The sequence below is a fragment of the Peromyscus californicus genome, unplaced genomic scaffold, assembly GCF_007827085.1.
Source record: "Peromyscus californicus insignis strain IS unplaced genomic scaffold, ASM782708v3 Scaffold_18__1_contigs__length_77618521, whole genome shotgun sequence".
NCBI classification, from domain to species: domain Eukaryota; kingdom Metazoa; phylum Chordata; class Mammalia; order Rodentia; family Cricetidae; genus Peromyscus; species Peromyscus californicus.
In genome coordinates this window covers 37,026,648-37,039,363 of record NW_026294480.1, presented here as the reverse complement: position 1 = coordinate 37,039,363, position 12,716 = coordinate 37,026,648, and the positions used below count along the sequence as shown (strand labels likewise).

Here is a 12,716-nt window from a genome sequence, read left to right as displayed (position 1 = left end):
CTCTGGAGCTAAGAGAGAGAAGTCATTCTCATCTCTGAATGGCAGCAACAAATCTAACCTCTGGATAAGAGGGCCTGAAAAGACACTGTGGTGAGAGCTGGTCCCTACAGAAGAGACCAGGAGGAGACCAAGAACAGGGTGACAGCCAGAAGGCAACCAGGATGAAGGGCACGATCCAGAAGCAGAAATGCAGCTAACATTTGAGTGTCCCTCTCCTGCCTGGAGACTCCCTTTTAGCACTGCTAAGCTACCTGGAAAATCGTGTTAGATGCTACTCCTAGGCCTTAGGTGTGAGGTTTAGGGTGATAGACGTGTCTGTACTAGAAAAAAGCAGAAAGGGTAGCTCAGGGAAGTGGGATATGAGCAGGCAGGAGCTGCACAGTTCCCAGGGCTCCAGAAATCATCTAAAGAAAGGATGGCTGGTAGAGGTGACCAGTGACCTCCAGGAAAGATTGGTGCACCATGTGATCGCGACTGAGTAACTGAGGAATTCCCAGAAATTATCTGGCAGGGAGAACACAATAGAAAAACGGAACTTCAGTGGTTTTTGGAGTGAGGGTGTAGAATGTATTAGCTCAAGAACCTAGGACCTAGTGCATGCTAGCAAAATGATCTACCACTGAGTTATATCCTCAGTCCTGTTAGCTACGTGTTAAATTAGTTAATCTATAGTTATTAGAAAGAGTCACCGTTAGCATCTACCCCATTCATCCCTCCACATTTCCTAGCACCTCGTACCTAATACTGTGGAGGAGGGTATGAGAGGGATCAAAGAACCCTTATGCTATTCTGCACTACCCCCATCCCTGCTGTGGCAATCTAAAAGGTGACATATTCCAGAAGATACAAGTAAACCATTGAGGAACTGCCATAGGACTGAGCCCTATGTGTGAGTCGGAGGCTAGCCCCAGTCTGTCTTAGGTATATAATAAATATAAATGAAAAATAAACATTAGTGTCTATTAAACCACTGGAGACTTCAAAAATTACAATACAACCTAGTCTTTTTTTTCTTTCATAACTATACCATGTAATACAATTAGTGCAGAAACAGAAATAAACACTTGGAAACATCAGTTATTCTGCAGGTCTGGGTTCTGCTGTCTTCAGATCTTTTCCAGGCTTCTCTGTGTTCTGAGGTACCTCACAAAAGGACTGGCTGTCCCTAGGGCTCCTGGCTTACAGCCCAGTCAGCCAGTAAGAGGAGCTACAGGAGACAGGGAGGAAGGAGGAAGCCAGGGTGCACCCCTACATCTCTGTACCTTAGAAAAAATCTCTAGCAGAAAGTGGACCTGTAGATGGAGTGGTGGTGCATGCTTGTAACTCCAGCACTCAAGAGGTTGTTTATGAGTCCAGCCTAGGCTACACAACAAAACCCTGTCTCAGAAAGCAAATAAGGGAATGGAGAGATGGTTCATGGTTAAGAATGCTGGCTGCTCTTCAAGAGCACCTGAGTTTTGCTCTCAGCACCTATGTAAGGAAGTTCAAAACTGTCTATAACTTCAGCTCCAGAGGATCCATTGCCCTATTTGACTTCCACAGGTACCTGCACACATATGCCAGATACGCAGAAACACACACATAAATAAAAATTAATCTTTTAAAAAAATAAATAAATAAAATTGGACTTATAAAGTGTCAAAAGAAAATAATGAATGAGTAGAATGAAATATTCAACTAAATATCCTTTGAAATGAAGGCCAGTAAACACATATTCAAATCAAACACAAGCAAACAAAAAAACTCTTGTATACTTATTCATCAGACCTGCGCTAAAAGGAATATTGAAGGGATTTCTTCATGATCCAAATGGAGGCATTGAAATAAAGGAGGAACTAAGAACCAGAAATTGTAATGATGTGATTGGATCAGAGGAACACTAACTGAGAAAGAATAAAACTGTCTTATGTGATAAAAATACATAGGAGTAAAAGTTTTATAGTCTTCCTAGAAATAGTGGATATGTAGCCTGAACTGGCCATCTCCTGTGATCAGATTGGTGACTACCCCAATTGTCATCAGAAAGTCTTCATCCAGTAACTAATGGAAACAGATACAGAGACTCATAGACGGAGCTCTAGGAATCCTGCTGAAGAGAGGGAAGAAGGATTGTAGGAGCCAGAGGGGTCAAGAACATCACAAGAAAACCCACAGAAACAACTAACCTAGCTCATAGGAACTCATAGAGTCTGAATCAACAACCAGAGAGCCTGCATGGGACTGACCTAGGCCCCCCTATATGTGACAGTTGTGTACCTTGATCTACTTATGGAACTCCTAACTGTTCCCTAATGTATTGGCTGGCTCTTGGGAACCTATTCCTATGCTGGGTTGCCTTGTCCAGCCTGAACACAAGGGGAGGTGCTTAGTCTTACCTCGATTTGATATGCCATGTTTTGTTGACACCCATGGGAGGCCTGCCCCTTTCTGAACAGAAACAGAGAAAAAATGGATGGGAAGAGTTTAGGGGGAGGGGAGGGAAGGGAAAGGAATGGGAGGAGAGGAGGGAGGGGAAACTGTGGTCGGGATGTAAAATAAGTAAATAAATTAAATAAGTAAATTTTTAAAAAAGTCTTATAAAGTCTTGAAACTGTCATTTGCTGGAAAAGTGCTAATTTTGAGAGACTTAAAAAAGTCAAGGATGAGCACTCACAATCTTCAGGGAACTGTTAAAAGAATAATAAAACATATATAATTGAGGAGGGATGATCAAGTAAAACCTGATTAGTCTAAAACGTGTCAACAAAGGAGAAAGAAAGGAGCTGAAAACAGATGGGACAGAATAGTAAGATGGTAAATTTAAGCCAAATATATCATTAAGATGAATTACATGTGAATAGATTAAACATTCAAATAAAAAAAATGAGCATTATATTATGAAACCAGTTTAGATGCCCATGAATGGATAAATACAATACAGTGTATGAATTTTTTTTGTTTAGTTACAACAAAAATTGAATTACTTTTTTTGCAAGAAAATGGATAAATTGGGTTCAATCTTGAATAACACATAAACATGTAACATATGTCTGTACTCAGGATTTGGGTAGGGACAGAAGGATTAGATGTTCAAGGTTATCCTTGGTTACATAGTGAGAAACCTGAGCTGTATGACAGCCAATCTAAAAAATATATATATCATGTTTTCTACCTGGAATGTGTATGTGAGTGTGTGTGTGTGTATGAGTTTGTGTTACGGATCTCTCTTGCCCATTGACTGCAGCTCTTCCTTGCCTACCTTAATCTCTCTCTTCTGTTTTTTTCCATTTCCCTCCTTTTGGCTCCTCGTCACACCCTTCTTATGCTTCAGCCATAACAAGTTTTTCAGCTCAGCAACTAACCCAAACACTCCCTTTGAGCTTCTTGGAACTCCATACCCAACTCTTCCACACTGTTGGTACATCTCATTCTCGTTCCTACTCATCTTTCTTAGCTTGAACTGTATCCCCTAGCAAGGTTGACACAGACAAAGGCTTGGAAAGCACTTCCATGTCAAGGTTTGTCTTCTCTCTTCCTTGTGATTTGGAACTCTGAGACTCACAGGAGAAGAAACCTATGCTACCTTACTAAAGAACTGGAGAGTGTGTGGAGTCAAGAATAGCCATTTAACTGAGATGCACACAGACCAACCTGACTGAACATTCCAGACTATCACCAGGCCAACTGAATTTAAGCCACAGAGCTACTTCAGACATCCTAGTTATCTTACCTAACCCAGAGAGCAGTGAAGTAAAATGGAGGTGGTTATAAGGGACAACGTTTTGAAGTATTGTTTACATTACAAAATAATAACCAATAAAGAGAAACTTGTTTTTATGTTAAATCCTAGAGGAAAACCATTATAATAACTATTATGAAAATTCTTTTTAAAAAACTAATAATCAGAACTGAAATAAACACACACAAATCTTATTTTGAAGCAAGTATACAAAGAGAAACTGACATTCGTTCGTGGGAACCACCTCCAACATTTATTTTATTAATAATTATACACTTTATTAGGGGCTGGTGTTCTAGGGAGCATCAGCCCACCATTCTCCTTAACACTTCCAAATCTAATAGTTCAGGCTCCACACTGCTCTGTAAGTGTGAAAGGTGATCTGTCTCAGGTATGCAGGTACTATCTTCCTAGGGTTGCCACTAGATGATTCTTAATCAGTCCTCCCGCTTCTTTGAACCACAAATGTCTGTGATGAAGATACCCATACCCAGAGAGAGAATATCATGCCTGCCCTTGACTCTTGGATGTAGACTATATTTGAGTGTGATACCAGGAGTGTGTTAATATCTTAGCTCAGATCACCTGTGTTGCTAACTGATACAGCAGAGACTTTTACATTTCATTTCAGAGCTGTTCTGGGGGTATCAGTTGGCCTTGTTTGTGTGTATCTGATACTGAGACATTACTGCTACAAAGGAGCAACTCTTGAAGGCTCAGTTGGCTTTCTGCCCCAATCCGAATGAAGTTACTGAGCACAATGACGATACAGCATCCTTCCCATCCATACCCACAGTGCTTGCAGTCCTCCCCCTTCTCTTCTTTACACACAGTTACACCAACTCTCAATAGAGACTTGCTTTGCAAAGGACCAAATGTGGCTAAGAAGCCCACAGCCATGAATCGACTTATCAGATAACAGGTAACTCACTTCTTTTGATCAACACAACGGCAAAGGAACAACATATCTGAAATAGAACGCAGTAGAGCCAGGTTTTAAAATGAGTAGAAATGGGTTTATAAGGAAATATGTGACCCCAGAGATTCTGCATAATCATTTGATGGGCAAGACCTCTGTTTTTATAGATATCTCTTTTCTCTCCCTAAAGATGATAACAATAGCAATCCATTCAGTGCTGTGGCAGAAAGAACCCCGACGCCGGTGCTGGCAGTTTGTCAACTGTGTCTGTCTACATCTTCTGTTTCCAGCAGGTTCGCCTCCTATTTCCAGGACCTTTCTATATCAACAATACTGTGTTACCTGAACTACATGATGCCTTTGCCCTAAGTGAGCAGATTTGTCCATTTGTCTTACTGTAATCTCCTAGCAATCAGCAAATTCCAGCCCCTGTTCTGATGGTCACTGTGTTTTTTTTGTTTGCCAAGCAGTTTTTACCAGTCTCTTCGCCACTTGTTTCAAGCGAGTGATCCCTAAGCTCTAACTCCTCCTGTCTATCATTACTTTGGAAGATGACTATTTATGAGACAATATACAGGTTGGCTGGCCTCGGACAGTCACGGTGACAGTGCATTTCAAGTGCCCCATGTTACCACGCACGTCCCCTTGAACACAAGTCACCAGAAAGTGAAAACAAATAGAACAAAGAATTTTTGATCTGTGACTTTTCAGTTCTGGGAGCTTTGTTTCAGCCGGGCTTTCGCTCACCTATCAGACTGAAAGGAAACTCTCAGCTCCTAAGTCACCAAAGCAGCAATCGCTGATTCTTCCTAAGAGTCCAAACAACAGAATGAAAAGCATTTGGTGACTAGGACCCCTGACATGGATGAAATGTCTACTGGGTACATATTCAAATACAAAGAGTAAATTTCAATGTAGTAAAAATAAACATTTATAAGGTTTTTCAAATACTGTCTTTTCCCCCCAAATAAAATTTGCATTTTCTAAGTTTGTGTGTGTATGTGTATGTTTTTAAACATCTCGACATTTGAATCTCATGAGAATCTATTAGGTATTCCTTAATAAATTATTCTAAATCTCATTAATTTCTTATCTTCAAGGTGCTTCTTTTAACGAAAGAGCACTGAATTGTAAATCCGTTTCAAGGCATTTATTAGTAGGCACTGTCTGTGACCTTTATGGCCATTATTTTGGCAGAACATTATAAAAATAAACTTAGTTCCTGGAGTGTTTAAACTTTCCATCTAAAATCATGCAAAAAAATACTCCAAGGATACAGAAGGGCCATTTTGCTTAGAAAGTCAATCTTTTTAATTCTGGTTTTTTTTCCCTCGGTGTAGACTAAACAAATAAGTCACCACAGGCACTGTGCATTTTTTCTATTCCTTTCTCTTGGGATGAAATATGAAATAATCTACAAAGTAATTTGATCCAGCAATTAAAAACAAGGACATGAATTACACTAACAACTGTCACATAGGAAGAATTAATTCCCTCATAACGCCGCTTGATGTTACAGACCCTGGGTGATTACGAACAGATTGTAATTGGAAAAGAGCCAAACCAATTCAGGTATCTCTGAAACACAGGGGTAAGCCTCAACCTGCAAACAGACAGCGTTTTTACTACCCACAGGAGTATCTTTTTGCAATCTGCATTTGGATGTTTACCTTGCAATTACCCAAAGCACCCAGCAATGCAGCCGTCCCAGGGACGGCACGCGGCAAGACCACAGAGTCTCACCGGAACGTGAAGCGTTAGTGTGCCACTGATGGAAGGCAGACTTTCTGGAGGCTGTTTCTACAAAGGTCAACCGATGAGGATGGAGTATTGGCTGCTTCTGCTTCACTGTGTAATTTGTCATTCTACATAATGCCCAATAGCTGCCCGGTTTGGTGTCAATCAAAGCAAGCGAAGGACATCAATGTGTGTTGCTTATTGGCAGATGTTGATTGTTTTTTTGTAGTGGCATGCAGATTTGAAGGCCCTTTTGTGGTGTTTGGGCCTTTCTAGCTTAAGGTAAGGTAGTGAAATTCCTCACTGAGGAAAGCTGTTGCCCTTTTGTGTGGCAGGAAGAATGCCATCTGAGGGGTTAAACAACCCATGGTGTCCCCAAACACACTTACAAAAGGAGTGCATAGGAGTTGTTTTAAACAATAGCAAAAAAAAATAACCCATGACAAAGAAAAAGAATCCCTCCATAATTAATCTGCCCAGGACAACAACCATCAATATTTTGGTGTGTTTTGCTTTTCTAGCGTCTGGTGTGGATTTTTTGAGGTCAGGAATCATTCCTCTTATACAATTTTGCGTCCTGTTTTGTTTGACTCTGTTTGCTTAGAATTTGTCAGATATATTTTAGCATGTCATCAAAAATCCTTCTGACATATAATTCATAGCAGCTGCATGACAGTCTATCTTTCGGATGGTCCAGAATTTATTTAAACAATCCCCTGGTGCTGTCTTCATTTTTAACCACAACATGTCAACATGTTTTCTTTTCCCTTTGAGTGATTTTTCTAAACAGGGAATGAGCAGGTCAAAGGATATGAACAAATTCTACAAGTTTCTTCCTCTTTGTAAAGATAAAATTATTACCTTCCCTGATTGCAATATAGGAGAACTGTAAACAAACTACTGTGACATTTAAAGAAGGAAACAAAGTCACCACCAGTTTGTCTTTATATACACATATAATTAGCCTTTTCCTCCTGTTTTCTTCCATCATTCCTTTCTTCCAAGAAGGAAAATGGAATCACATCACAAAACAATATTGGTCTGCAATTTTCTTTTTACAGCTGGAAATGCACTATGGACGTGGTAGATATAACGGTTTTAAGGATCGTGGTGTAGTTAGGTCAAATTGATGCCAGAAAGACCAATGCTCTCAACAGGGTGTGAAGTGCCACTTCCTCCTGCCTTTACCATCATCCTTGCTGTTTAGTGGAAATGGGCGCGACTTTTCTTTGTCAGGGTTTGTGCATCTGTGACGTTTGGTGGTGCTTTTCTTTGCATTGTGTTTCCTCTTGCAGCTTGTCTGTTTTAATTGCTGTCATCCTATTTGTCCAATGATTCTTTTAGGGGTTCTTCACATCATACGGAGCTTGGTTCTTCTTTTTTCATTATTATGAATTGTTTTTCTTGTTTTGTGTTTGTCTCTTAGTTTTATTTGTTTTAAAATATTATTCAAACTCTTTTTTTTTCTGTCCTTATGTTATCTTTCTATTGTTTTCAAATGCAGGCCATGCTTTCCCCTAGGCTCACACTGACACTTCATTTTCTCTTTTTGATTTTTATTTTAATCTGGAATAGACTGTGGAACATAGGGAAGGTCAGGATTTACATTTGGATACTTTCTCCAACTATTCAACTTTGACTGCTAAATTATCACAGCTCTTGTATCACAGAGCATTGTTACATATGTAAAGATGGGTTTTTGAAGACACCTTCCTTTCTAGGTTGCAAGTTTCATCAGTCAGGCAAATTCACTCTTGTTACGTTGGCTTATCACATGCTGTTCTCTCTTCCACCTAAAGAAACACAGGGAAGAGAAAGCGAATGGGACTCACTAGGGAAAACAGGAAGCCAGCCCATTTTAACCTCACCAGAATTTGTTCTCCTCTTCCTACAATGCTACAGATATGAATAAAATATTATAAACTGTGCCTGAAAGACAAAAGGGATAGACAGAAATGTCAAATCCACGACATGCAATTGTGTATAGGAAGAAAGAAGTCTGTCTGAAATCCGATTGAATTCTAGTTACATGGTGTTTTCCTAATGAATAACCATGGTCCTTTAATTTTATGTTAAGTGCTTAATCATAGGCCTTTAATTCTCCTTATTATGTTTTAAAAGGAAAATGCAAATGTTGCATATGCTGGCCTGCAAACAGCAGGGAGGAGATATTTCAGGTTAAATTTCTCCTGAAAGCAAGGCCGTTCGATTGGCTTAGATTTCCTAGGGACAAGCTCAGAAGTGCTGTTTACTTACAGGTTTTGGCTTCTCATCATAGCCCATAGGGCATGGTGGATTTTCATTCTCTGAGTACCGTCCTTTTAATGACATTTTAAAGAGGCTAAATTACTATTCGTTGAGTCTGCGGAGTGAGGAGGCACAAACAGCTTCATTTCCAAGGTACTTGTCAGATGAAAACACTTGACCTTGTGGGAAGGAAGGTGAGAATCTGGCTCATGAAAACCAGTCTCAAGCCACCTGATTTGCTTATAGAGGTTATGTCATGGAATAGTTATAGCCAATCACTTAAGCAGAGGGAGAGTACAAAGTGCTTAAGCCTGGGCTACAGTATCATTTGGAATGAACACATCCTGGTAATTCACAATTCACTCTTACTTATTATCATAGAGTTAGCAGATTGCATCTGAAATCACAGGCAGTCCCAATAACACAGTGTTGCTAATGTCACATGCTGATGGTACTAAAAACTCTAATTCGTAGTTCCGATAACCTAGCCATGCCCTGGGCGGTAGCATTAAAGCAGAGAGAAAAAGAAAACAAAAAAAACCTTAGGCCTAAATTTCCTGCATCAGAGACATTCAAAACAAGAGCAATTTTGCTGCCAATCAAACCTGCAAAGCTATTCTGATTGAAAGACCAGATTTCCTGATTAAAAATTTGCAATCAGATCAGGTTATGGAAGATGCAACGCTATGTGGAACAAGCATTACTAGACATCTCAAAGCTCTAATACAGTCACTTGAGGCTTTTCCAGCACGGCTTCTGGAGTCACAGTCCTTTTGAAGTGTCTGCAGCCATGCGTCTCCTTGATTGTTATTTGGCACATCTGCCTTCATTGAACGGCACAAAGCTTCTGAAAATATGCATCTGAAAGACACTGCAGGTACATAGCTGCACAGGCTAACTCTCTCCCCAAACCCATACCAGGCCTGTTAGTGACTATGTTTATAATGCAGATGAAAAGATAATCTCATTTCAGATACATAATTTGGCCATTACCACTTTGAGCATCACCCCAGAAAAAAATGGGGGATGGAGTGGGGGGGGGTGAACTTTTAAAAAATCGAAATGCTTCAGTAGCAATGGCAGAACACAGAGAGTGCTTCTTTGCACTTTACGGACAGGAAGGAATCTTTCCCCCAAAGTGCAAACTCTTCTTTTCAAACCACAATGGCTCTAACTAAATTTTCCTTCAAGTATCAGGCTTACAGGGGGTCTGCGAGAGGAGGAAACACGTCAGTATATGTTCTCAGTAATAAAAATCTTCCTGATATCTAACTTGACTCTCCTCTGTGCCTGCCAGGTAGTCCATTCATCACTTCCCCAGGGCTATTCTGTGTCCAGAGCGCTGTGGCACTCACTGCTCCTGGAGATGAAAATATGGCCTAGCTTTATCTTTAGAGCATCTTTAAAATATAGATTACAAGAGAGCCTGGACTACAAAGTGCTGCGCCGTGGTATTTAGAGAGCTCCGTGCTCTGCAGACAGAAGCCTGCCACCACATTAATTCATCCTGCACCATTCTCTGTTCTCATTATAATTTTATCTTAGGAATTAATACATTCTGCCATCGTCTATTCTGGTTACCATCTAGAGAAATCCGTGAGGCTGAATACATTTTGTACCACTTTGTTCTGCTTATAATGTTAAGATGTTTTCAAGAATGGATTAGTTCAATGCCACTTTCCTTGCTTTATCTTGAGAATGAGAACTCAAACAGTTAGAAAACTCCAACCAGCGTTGGTTTGAATGTGTCTCTAGCACAAAGAGTGCAAAAGAAGGGGAAGAAGGGAAACAGTTTCACTGGCCTTTGTTTTTAAGACTCCTTGACAAGGGGAACAGGAAGAGGGCACACATGAGTAGTGTTAGCTTGTGACAATGGCCTACGAAAGATAAGTTCTCGGCAGGAGTTGCTCCCAATGAAACAATTTGAAATTCCTCCATCACAATTCCATATTTAAAAAAATAAAATCTAACCACTAGGAATACACAATAATCCTAATAAAGATTCAAACTGAGAATCTTTGGAATTCACTCAAGACTTCAGTTGCCAAGGTCATTTTGTTACAAAAAAAAACTGATAAAAGTGATTAAAAACAACAAACAACAACAACAAAACAAACAAAAAATTCATGAGATTAGGAGAAAATGGAAAATGGCCCTCGACATAATGGCAGATTTACAGTAATGTGACAATTTCCCTTTGTTAAATTATGAGGCCAGTTCTTAATTGGACAGAAAGTCCCACCATAGTGACGATTCCCTGTTAGAAGTACAGGATACACTTGTGATCTGCTAGAAGATATGCGTACTGAAAACAACGTCCATCTTCTTTCCATCCGCCACCCGAAGCTTCTTCCCCATCACAAATGCCCTAGACCCCTCCATGTTTTCTCGTTTGCTTTCCTCTTTGTTCCCAGCACACATTTGTGATGTGAAGTAGGGGTACATGTTATATCTGGAAAATAAGTAAAGGCCATTGGCTGTACTGTCTCTAAATTAGGTTACTGGGCCACAGACACATTGCTCCAATAAAGCCCTCCCTTCCATCTATACGTCAATGTCCTCTCCACTTTTCATATTCTTATTCACGTTCTCTCCCTCTCCCTCTCTCCCTCTCCCTCTCCCTCTCCCTCCCTCTCTCTCTCTCTCTCTCTCTCTCTCTCTCTCGTGTGTGTGTGTGTGTGTGTGTGTGTGTGTGTGTGTGTGTGTGTGTGTAAGTCAGTGGACAGCCTGGATGAGTCTATGTTCTCCTTCAGCTGTAGATGTCTGCACTGTACTGATTGGTTGTGTGTCGGCTTGACACAAGCTAGAATCATCAGAGAGGGAGGAGCCTCAGTTGAGAAAGTGTCTCCCAAAGACGGCCTGCATTATAGGCCTGGGGTTGCTCAGAGATTCACCAGTCTGACCATGAATAAAATTCAACAAATACGACCCTTTATTAAATACTGGCCAGTGCCCTGGATACTGGCCAGGTCCATACCTGAGACTCATACTCGGAGGATGGTGCCAGATTACGCTTGTCAGGAGCTAATTACATTAGTCAAAGGCAAAACTCACAAGGAAAAGTACTTCCCACTCTCTGTGCAATCAGAGGCAAGCACACATCCTGACGTACTTCCTGTGTACGTGTCATCAAGCACACATCCTGTTCACTCCAAGCTTGTTTACAGAAGCAAAAACACATGGATTTGTTATCTTATAAGAACAGCCTCCAGTATTCCAGGAAGTTATCTGTCCCTGGGCATGTGGGGCTTACAGGTCGGAGGAATTTTTGCTTTATAGATCTCTTAATTCAGACTTAAAAGATAACATTGACCATCACACCTCTAGGACTGTTTTCTTAATTTGTGATTGATGGAGTCAGCTCTAGCACATTATGGGTGATGCTAAACCAGCGCTGATGATCCTGGGTTCTATAAGAAAGCAGACTGAGCGAGCCTTGTGAGCCTTACTGAGCAAGTCAGTAAGCAGCACCTCTCCATGCCCTCTGGATCAGCTCTTGCCTCCAGGTTCCTGCCCTGTTTGAGTTCCTATCCTGATTTCCTCCAAGATAGGCTATGATCTGGAAGTGCAAACTAAATAGATCCTTTCTCCCCAAAGTTGCTTTTGGTCATGATGTCTCATCACAGCAATAGTCACCCTAATTAGGCTAGAGTCCCAGGACAAAACTCAAGTCATCAGCCTTGGTTCCAAGTGGCTGTACCCACAGGGCCATCTCACCAGCCTATAGGTTTGTTTAGTGGTTTTTTGTTTGTTTTTTCGGTTTTTAAACCAGTTTCAGGTTTTTGAGCTCTTTAAAAATCTGTTTCGTTTCCAGTCTCTTCTTTATTCTCTGATGAAAACTGTAATTTCTTTTTGGAAATAAAAGTCTTTCTCTAGCACCTTCCCCACAGATGTGTTTAAATCTAGATCTCTCTCCCTTCCACCCATTTAGGTACTGGGGTAGGTGTTCCTTCTCACCTGTAGGGTTCACAGTCCCTTGGGCCACAGTTTCCACTCCCAGAGCCTCATTCTTTCAGTCCCAGACTCACTATGTACTCAACTTCTCCTTCCACAGGGTTTTCTATAAACACAATCTTTATTAGTTAATTAATTTTT

The 12,716-nt window shown here is 40.6% G+C and overlaps 1 long non-coding RNA gene across 9 annotated transcripts in view; it reads right to left on the bottom strand.

Moving 5' to 3' along the window:
* LOC128113502 (uncharacterized) overlaps positions 1 to 12,716 on the bottom strand; it is a 303,408-nt gene that overhangs the window by 156,081 nt on the left and 134,611 nt on the right. For 7 of the 9 annotated variants that reach the window (XR_008219501.1, XR_008219510.1, XR_008219503.1 and 4 more), the window contains one exon: positions 11,531 to 12,681. The exons of 1 other annotated variant lie outside the window; for it this stretch is intronic. This is a non-coding gene — a long non-coding RNA (uncharacterized LOC128113502). Of the gene's footprint in view, positions 1 to 8,055; positions 8,168 to 11,530; positions 12,682 to 12,716 lie in introns of those variants that run through there. One more of the 9 variants, XR_008219504.1, reaches the window with a different exon arrangement.